This window comes from Pelobates fuscus, chromosome 5, assembly GCF_036172605.1.
Source record: "Pelobates fuscus isolate aPelFus1 chromosome 5, aPelFus1.pri, whole genome shotgun sequence".
Lineage (NCBI taxonomy): Eukaryota > Metazoa > Chordata > Amphibia > Anura > Pelobatidae > Pelobates > Pelobates fuscus.
Window position 1 is genome coordinate 283,631,181 of NC_086321.1, and position 9,212 is coordinate 283,640,392.

A 9,212-nucleotide genomic window follows, 5' to 3' on the forward strand; every position below is an offset into this window, starting at 1 on the left:
TATGCTAGGACATCCCATTGTGAAGCCTCCCATAAAGGGAGGTACGCACAGCAGTTTTCCTGCAACAGACACCAGCACTATAGACTCACATTGTAGGTCACCTTAGTAAATGGGAAAAAAATACTGTGAAGTGGATTGTGGTAATACACAAAGAGGTGGTGACACGGGATTGTCCACTGTCTGTCATTTTGTCATGTTAAGCACTGCAGTCTAATTAGACCCTCTCTTCACTCACTCATCTCTTGTAACTCGAAAGTGCTAAACATTCTGGATTAGGCTGAAATGCAAACAGCAATAAAAGCAGATGCTCACAGTCCCTCGGAGCTCATTTGTATGCCTTTAACCTGGTGATAGACATTCCCACTAAGTCTGGTTCGTGGGAAACGGGGGAATGTGTCACTTCCTCATCATGTTCTATCCATCTATATGTTAATGACAGATCTGTACAAAGTAATGTGACTAGATAAGGGCTGTATTGGAATCAGCCTAGCTTCATTCATTTCTCAAGCCCTTTTCAATACAAAAGTCACTCATCGTCAAGATTATATTTTTCACCTTAAATATATGTATTTTTTTATATTTAATATAATGTATAAAAATAGTTTACCTTTATATATTTATATAAATGACAAATTGCACTTTATGTAGTATGAATATAATATATGCAGAAATAAAGATATATTTTAAAATCCAGAGTGGCTATTTCTGTTTTTTGATATTTTTTTTTTTTTTCGTATCATGATACAAATGTATGTCCTGCTGTCTTAGTACATAACACAGTTTAGCTGGTTTATGGATTACTGGTAGTTATTCACTAAAGTGAGAATTCAAGGTGAATATACGGTGATTTTTAAAAAAAAAAATGCTCTCAGTCAGCTATGCTTTCAGTTTAGCTACTTTGGCCTTTGAAATTCACTATAAACTTTCCCTTTAGTAAATAACCATATCTCCCCTAGTTTGCCTATATGAACTAGTTTCTCTGTATTGTCTTCCTTCTCGCCTAATCTCTAACTCCCCCAGTCCGATTCACAGTCAATGTCTCTTGCTACCCCTGTGCCATGCACACTTTCTATGCATTTATTCCATACCCACTGTCATTTTCCATTCTGTGCTCTAATCTCTCCCCCGCCTCCCTCATTTGCAGAGCCACTTGCTGTGCACCTGCCTTCCCTCCCCAACCCCCCACCTACCCCCTTGACTCCTCCAGGAGCCTGAGAACAAGCAGGGCGTTCAGCTCCCAGCACCTTTTACAATCACCCATGAGAAGAATTGTCCCCGAGGAGAGGCCTGCTGTCACCCAGTGTCTGGGACATCATATACGCAGGACCTGAGGATGGATTGCACAGAATTATCGAATTAATATATATTATTGACTGAAAGAGCTTACAAATAATAGGTGGATAAAAAAATACAAAGTGCACAAATAGACATTATCACGCACGACTGAAGTATAAACAGGTGAAAAAGGAACGTACAGCTGAATGGAGAACCAATGGTTCTTAAATTTCGAAGAATCCATTCTGCAACTTACTAATACAATCTTTGGAACAATAATATAAAAGAAGCTAAAAAAAAAAAAAAAAAAAAAAACAGACTTTAGTATTTGCCCATTGTTGATATCCGGATTGGCAAGTTCGAAAAATTTTTCTTTTACATGTGTGTTCAGTAAATCTAATTGACAAATTCCAAAATTTAAGCTGTAACAGCTGCAATGCCAAGGGACAAACGGAGAACAGCTGAGTTTGGAAAATATTGATATTTATTAGTTATTTTTACACCGCGGGTTTGTTTTTCTTAAGATTTCTTAATGGACACACATATAGAAGTGAAGGCATTAAAACACACAATAATTTATTATAAATCAAGCATAACACATTTAAATATTTTTAGATTATTGTATTTATTTTTAAAAATATTTCATTTAGAGAACCAAATTATTGTCTGATAATAATTCACTTAATAACAAAATACCAGCGAGAATGTTTCATAAGACTAGTATATCAAGAAGGATTAGACTAAATGTTGATTTCTATTTTTTTTTTTTAAATCTAATTGTTGTAATATTTATTTAGATTTGTCCATACAAGGCCAGGTTCTCACACTCGGGAGGTCATCCTCTCATTGTGTATTCATTATTTCATCGTAAATTGTATTGTTATCATCTATTTTTGAATTGTAATCTATTCATCACTGCATAAAGCATTGACATAATAGATATAATTATGTATGGACAGATAGCCAGAGAAATATAGGCCAAAAGATTAGATGTAATGAAGATTGAGGTTAATAGGTCTCTTCTGATAAATATATTCCGCATGGCTGCAGTTTACATAATTGATCCCCTCTGTATGCATTTTTCATAAGTGGAAGGTCTGGCCATTTTTTTTTGTCTTCTTAAAGGGGCTTAAAGAAGAAAGGCTCAGTTATTTTTATTAAAACCAAAAAAAGTCTTGATCAAACCTGAGTGATATCAATGCATCGGGGGGAACACCAGTTTGATAGCACAAGTTCAAAGGTTAGATTTAAAGTAAAGTAATACTTTGTTATTAGATCAAATGCAAATATGATAGCACTGTCCCACCAGAACAAATCTATGCTAATCCCGGGGTTGTGTGCACAGCAATTATGGAGATATTACCACGATTGCTGTCCCCATTCCCACACAGATTAGCTGCTTTCTGGTGCACAAGCATTTTTTACTAACTGCCACAGCAGCCAACAGGATTTCCTGACTAATGCAACTAATCGACCCCTGTGTGGATTAAGAGAAGCAGCTGAGGCCAGGAGCAGTAGGGGTGCTACCAGTTAGCTCAGCTGCCAAGGGTAAGACCAAAAGAAAATGTAATGAAAGGACACTAATGCATTGCCTTTCGAAATATATCGAGACAAAAGCAAGAGATAAAAATTGAGCATTATAAGAGATGGATTGCATAGAATCATAGTAAGTTAAACATTAATTTCCCTTGGATCAAATGGTCAAAATAATGGCTGCATCTGACGTTACATAACGCAGTATTTCATAACAAATCACATGGATTTATTGGTTAAGTTACCAGTTTTAATCAAATAAGATCCATTTAGAATTTAGAAAACAGAAAGTATCATCATCACATGTCAATGGACTACTTGCAGTTTTACAGAAAGCCAGATGTACAGTTAAGAGTTTTGGGTGACATCTAGTGGCCAACTAGATAACTACTGAAACCACAAAATATAACTACATGATTTAATAGAGGGATCAAACCAATTATTCTTCTAACAAACTAGAACACGGGTGTGTTCACAGTCACACACAGTAACTTTTAATTTAACAGCCCACCCCACTCTTCGTTATAAAAGTAATGCTTCGGTAGATAAAATGAGTACCATTAAATTGGGTCATGGTAACATCCCCTGGATGTTGGGCAAAAGTAACATCCCCAGGACGTACTTGGAAACCAGAGTAATCTGAATGTACCTTTCCTGGTTAAATACTTTGTTATTATTATTATTATTATCTTGAGATCAGCTTTCATCAAACAGCACAAAAACACATTAAGAAAAGTTTGAAAAAACAGAAGTAACGGGGCTTTCTGTTTGCCTTCCTTGTGGTTATAAATCTAAAAAGAGTTCAATTGCTATGGACAAAGGCAACTATAGTAAAATCAGGGCTAGGCCAAGAAAACCAGATTAAATTGGAGTTCTTCCAAAGACCAAAGGGTCAGCACAGTAAGTAGAGTGGTCAGGAAAGACAAGATTCTAATATCAGGACTAACGAGAAGCAACCCAAAATGAACACAATGGAAATGGAAACATTTAATTAGGCAAAACAAGTAAATGGGGTTGAGCAATAGTGGTGAAGGTATTATAAATCCATATAAAAAATACCAAAAGGGTAAGATGCACACAGGTGATGCAACCACTGACGTGAGTATGTGCTAAGATTATTCTATAGTCATACAATAAACAAAGTATGGAGAGACTAATTAACAAAAAGCATAACCATCTGGGTGCTAATCCTCACTGGTATTCCCTCAAATACCCATATAAATAGTAATCTAACAAGAAAGAGAATGCACACCAAAAAAAGCCACAATAGTCACTTAACCTGGTTTAATGATAATAATGTTCCCTTGATAAAGGCAACCAGGAGGTGCCGAAACGTTGGGGGGGTTACTTTTTGTGTCCTGTTTCTGCCCTGTTAGGCTTGTGAAAACTTTTGGTAATTATCATTGATATTTTTTTTATTTTTTTTTTTGTGCCTAATTTTGTCACTTTAATTATATTGTTTGTTTTTGCCTGTATCTGATATTGGCTCATTAAACCAAGTTAAGTGACTATTGTGGCTTTTTTTTGGTGTGCATTCTCTTTCTTGTAAGATTATTCTATAGAGCACACCTTCCGGTGTTGCAATGATTCAAAAGAAGGAGTGGTGCATGAACAAGATGCAAGGATAATCAAGAGGATCGGGTAACCTGTAAAAACAACCTTTGTTGTGCACAAACATGGCGATATGGTAATCCCTAGGAAATAAATAATAACCACAATCTTCTAAAAACGTGTGTCATTCTTGTGACTTAAAGGAACACCATAACCACTAGTGCTCTTACTGCCAGGATTGCCCTGGTGACCTCCTGACTTTCTGCGGAGGAAGTGAACAGCACCCACGGGATCCAGGTCAGTGTTTATACCATTTGTCTACTTACATTGGGATGGCACCATTGCTCGCTGAAGAGTTTATAGAGCTTGAAGTGTCTTTCGGCAACAAGCTCTAACAACTTAAGCCACAATCAGTTCTTATTTAATTTTTGTCTACTACCCCAAAATAAGGGACCTCTTTAGTCAATTTTGCAAAGCCACAACAGTGCTTACTTTTACAAACCTGCATCTAACCTCCAGACAGATGACCACATAAGTGAACATTCAAACATTTATGGGTTATTCAACATATTACTAAGTTGTATTTAACTAAAACCGGAATGACAAAACTTACCAATCAGCTGACTTGGAAAATTCTCCAACTCAGCTAAAGTCACAGCTATTTTAACCTTAATTACGCAACTTGGATTCCAATTCTCTACAATGCAGAGTTTAGGGAATAATGTTTGGTTTACTCAGAAACAGTAAATTGCAATTAATTGATGCAGCACAATTGCAACAATTAGGCTAAAAAAAGCGGAATTGGAAAAAACAAATCTCTATCTTATATTTACTCATAAACTGGTAAATTTTGGCCTAAAGTTTGCAATTTGATTTTCAAGTTACCAGAGTTCAATGTTTAGCGAATAAACCCATGTCTAAAAAAAAAAAAAATGTGTTACATTCTATCTATATTTCCTTGCCGAGGCAAAAGATTTGACATTTCTGTCAGGTATTTTTGTTGAAGCAGTTCGGCAAACCCAACGTAGCGTTTGACAGAATATGCTGGAGCTTTTTAAATATTTTATTCAACAACTTCTGGAATAGAAATGCTGCCATAGTGATTATCTGAGTGCATATCAGCTTACATACAATAGTGGGACAAATCCATACACAGGGATTACCCGTTGAGATTTCAGCTTAGACAGGTTATTACTGGCCTAGCAGGTTCCTAGCTCTCTGCTATTTTAAACACAATCGAAACATTGACTACACATCCTGCTAAGCCATATTGGGAGAACTATGCCTATGCCTAAAGGTACACTCATGGCCCATAAAGCAGTCCAGCTTGCTGAACTGCTTTATTTGTGAATAGTGTGTCCTCTTTTTTTCATTTTCAAAAAATGCACAGTTCGATAGAAATGTGCACTTTTATAAATTAACCTGGTTACACCCATTGGCTGTCAATCACACAACAGGTCCCGTTACTTCCTGGTTTGGTTAGCTCAATGGAGATTCAAGAATTGCATAATTAAATGCATGCATGTTTTTTTTTTTTAATTCTTGTATGAGTTCTTTATTAAGCATGAAAGCAAACAAATAAAAAAGCAAAGCACAAAAAGCTAAAAGTGTTATTCAAGTGTGATGTGTCAGGCATTCAAGTGAATTCCAAAAGTCAGTCCACAATAACAAAAAAGGAAAAAAATCCAGCCAGCTTCTTATTCGATGCTGAAGTTAGCTACTTATTCGCCCAACTTCTTATTCAGATTGGCTTTGTGTTCATTGAGATTCCTTTTCATGAAAGTGATTATTTACTAAACAAAAATAAAAAAGACATTTCAAAAAGTTCCATCTAGTATAAGCCAAAAGATATTGATCCTAAAACTTAACAACCTAACATCCATGCATTCCATGCCTATGAAATCCATCTTGGCTCAATAACATTTGGTTTGTGTTGTACTAATTGGGCATTCCTTTATAGGAAAAAGTTAAACCTGGCCTAAACCAAATTATATTGATAATAGGCACAAGCTGGGCACCCTAATGTCCATGCGTCTCAATAGGAAATTTGACTCACTCATATTTGGTTTATTTTCTACTGTAATGGACCGCCTGGCACCCCAACTGGGTACCTCTGTCAAGTTCGCTTCCTAACTCTACTCTGGGACACAGGAGTGCTTCAGCCCCTAGCCACCACAGCTTGGCTGGGGTCTCTCCGTCGCTTCCCGCCCTGGAACAGGGTCATGGGTACATCTTCAAGAGATTAAGCTCTCCTTCAGAGAGTATAGCTGATTCACCAAAACATTAGCCCAGACTAAGTGAACGGTGTAAAGGAACTGGTTTATTACAGCCAAGTTGCCTGCTTGTATACACAACCCCCAGCATGGGGTTTTCACACAATACAATGCAAGCCCCTCCCATGAATCTCTGGGCCTGGGAGATAATTAAGTTAAAGACTTGTAAGCTAATTATCTCCCAGGAAGAGAGAGGCAAACATAAAAATATAATACATAAAAATGCCCCAAAACATCATAAAATTATAAAATAACCCCACATCTTTAAATAGCTTTGATCTGAGCACCCAAGTTCTCCAAATAGCACTCAGAATCCATGCACAGTAGGGGAAATGCCACCATGTTAAAGTTCTGACCGGCCGCACACGTGGTAATTATGCCCAAAACAGTTCCAGTTACTTTGGCCAAAGCGAGCTACTAATTGCGGCTGGGGATGTTTAACTCCCAAACAGGATCTTTGTATATGGCCTTGGGCAGTGGTGTATCCTGGTTTTGTGCTGCCCTAGGCACCCCCCCCCCCACCCCCTCCTTTCCCTGCCTTCTAAATACACACACACACACACATTCACTGACAGACACGCATACACTAGCTAACAGACATACACTCCCACTAAGACACATACAGTCACTAGCAGACACACACATTCACTAACAGACACGCTCGCTGACATACACTCACTAACAGACACACACACACACTCACACACTAACAGACACACACTCACACACTAACAGACACTCACACACTAACATACACACACGCTAACAGACACACACACACTAACAGACACACACACAGCCACACACACTAACAGACACTAACAGACACACACACTCACTCACTAATAGACACACACACATTAACGCACTCACTTTTTCTTTTAAAAATTCAACCCCCCCAGCCTCCTTACCTATGGGAATGCTGGGGGGGGGTTCTCTCTTTCCCTGGTGCTGCCGGTCGGGCGGGCGAGGGGCGCTGGCGAGGGAGCACTGTCCCCTGAGCTCTCTGCTCAGCTACCTCGCGCGCCGCAGAGTGATGCCAGGAGCCGGAATATGACGTCATATTCCGGCTCCCGGCATCACTCTGCGGCGCGCGAGGGAGCTGAGCAGAGAGCTCAGGGGACAGTGCTCCCTCGCCAGCGCCACTCGCCTGCCCGCCCGGATTGTCAGTTAGCCGCCAGGCTAACAAGACATTTGCCTGGGCATTTGGGGGCGGCTTTTTTGCCGACCCCTGGAAAATGCCGCCCAAGGCAAATGCCTTGTTTGCCTCGCGTCTAATACGTCCCTGGCCTTGGGCAGGAGGCTAGCTAGCAGGCTCCTCCAGGAGCTCGTAGCATAGGCACGTTTCTCACATCTACTAATTGGGCGCCCCTCTAAATTCAATTTGACTTGAGCCAAGTGATAAATATCATAACATTTCTCACCATTCCTAGCACTCTAACAATCATGCATCCCAAAATAAGTAAAACAAACATTCAACTATAAAAACCATTCTGGCTCACCCAGATTTAGCATAGGGGTGATTGGCATTGTGGAGGCACCGGTCTCCTACCATTGTACTTCGTAGCAGAGTTTATTATGGGGATTGGGGATGTAACTGCTGAAGGCTACTCACAGGCACCCCCTCATTTACACCCATTGCTTTCTCTATCTCTCTTCCCCGCCTTCTCCTCCCTCCCCCAAACCACCTCTCTTCTTGCTCCCCAAATCCATCCTCTTATTCTCTCTCTTCCTACCTGACTGGTGGCTCAGACCCTATGCCAATACATTATTCCTCTACTCATCTGACATGCATTTGCCTTTTTGAGACTTTGTTAGATTAGGGACATTATAATAAAGCATAGACTAAATCTGTTAATGTGGGGGCCAAAACCACACCCCATCCTTTCTGACATGCTTGTTGTATAATGTCTTTCGTACTTTCTTATTAGTATTTTGTAAAATCTTAATCTTTACCAAAATAAATATTGTTCAAAATAAATAAATATAATCAAAATAAATAAAATAGGGGACTAGAATGGCTAACTGCCAAAACTGCAAGCTTTGAATAAGTTCATTTCAGCAACATAACCCCCCCGCCCCCAATGCTCTCAGTTTAGCTATTTTGACCTCAACGTTGTAATTTTTCTTTGAATTCTCTATAATGTCCATTTTACAGAATAACAATGATAAACTAATGGGTGTATTAACTAAACTGTGCATGTTTAACTAGTTAACTATTTGCAGAATGTAGTCTATGATGCTGTTTCGTTTTACAATGATTAGATCTGGGTCCCACTAGTTTAAATCAATAAAATGACTGTGCGGGTCTCAGCAGTATTTCTAGTTATACATGTCTTTTCTGACATGTAAAATGCTTTACCAAAGGGCAGCCTATTCCTACAGGAACTACAACTCCCGTCATGCTCTACACCTAACCTCCCTCTACCCGGATGGAATTCTAGGAATATAAATAACAATGCACCGCCCTTTTGAAATATGACCTAGAAATCGATTGGTCGAGTGCCTGTCATTTCACCACACACCGCTTTCTGATTGGTCGAGCTCTCAAAACCCAGAGTTAACTGCCTTAAAGGGATA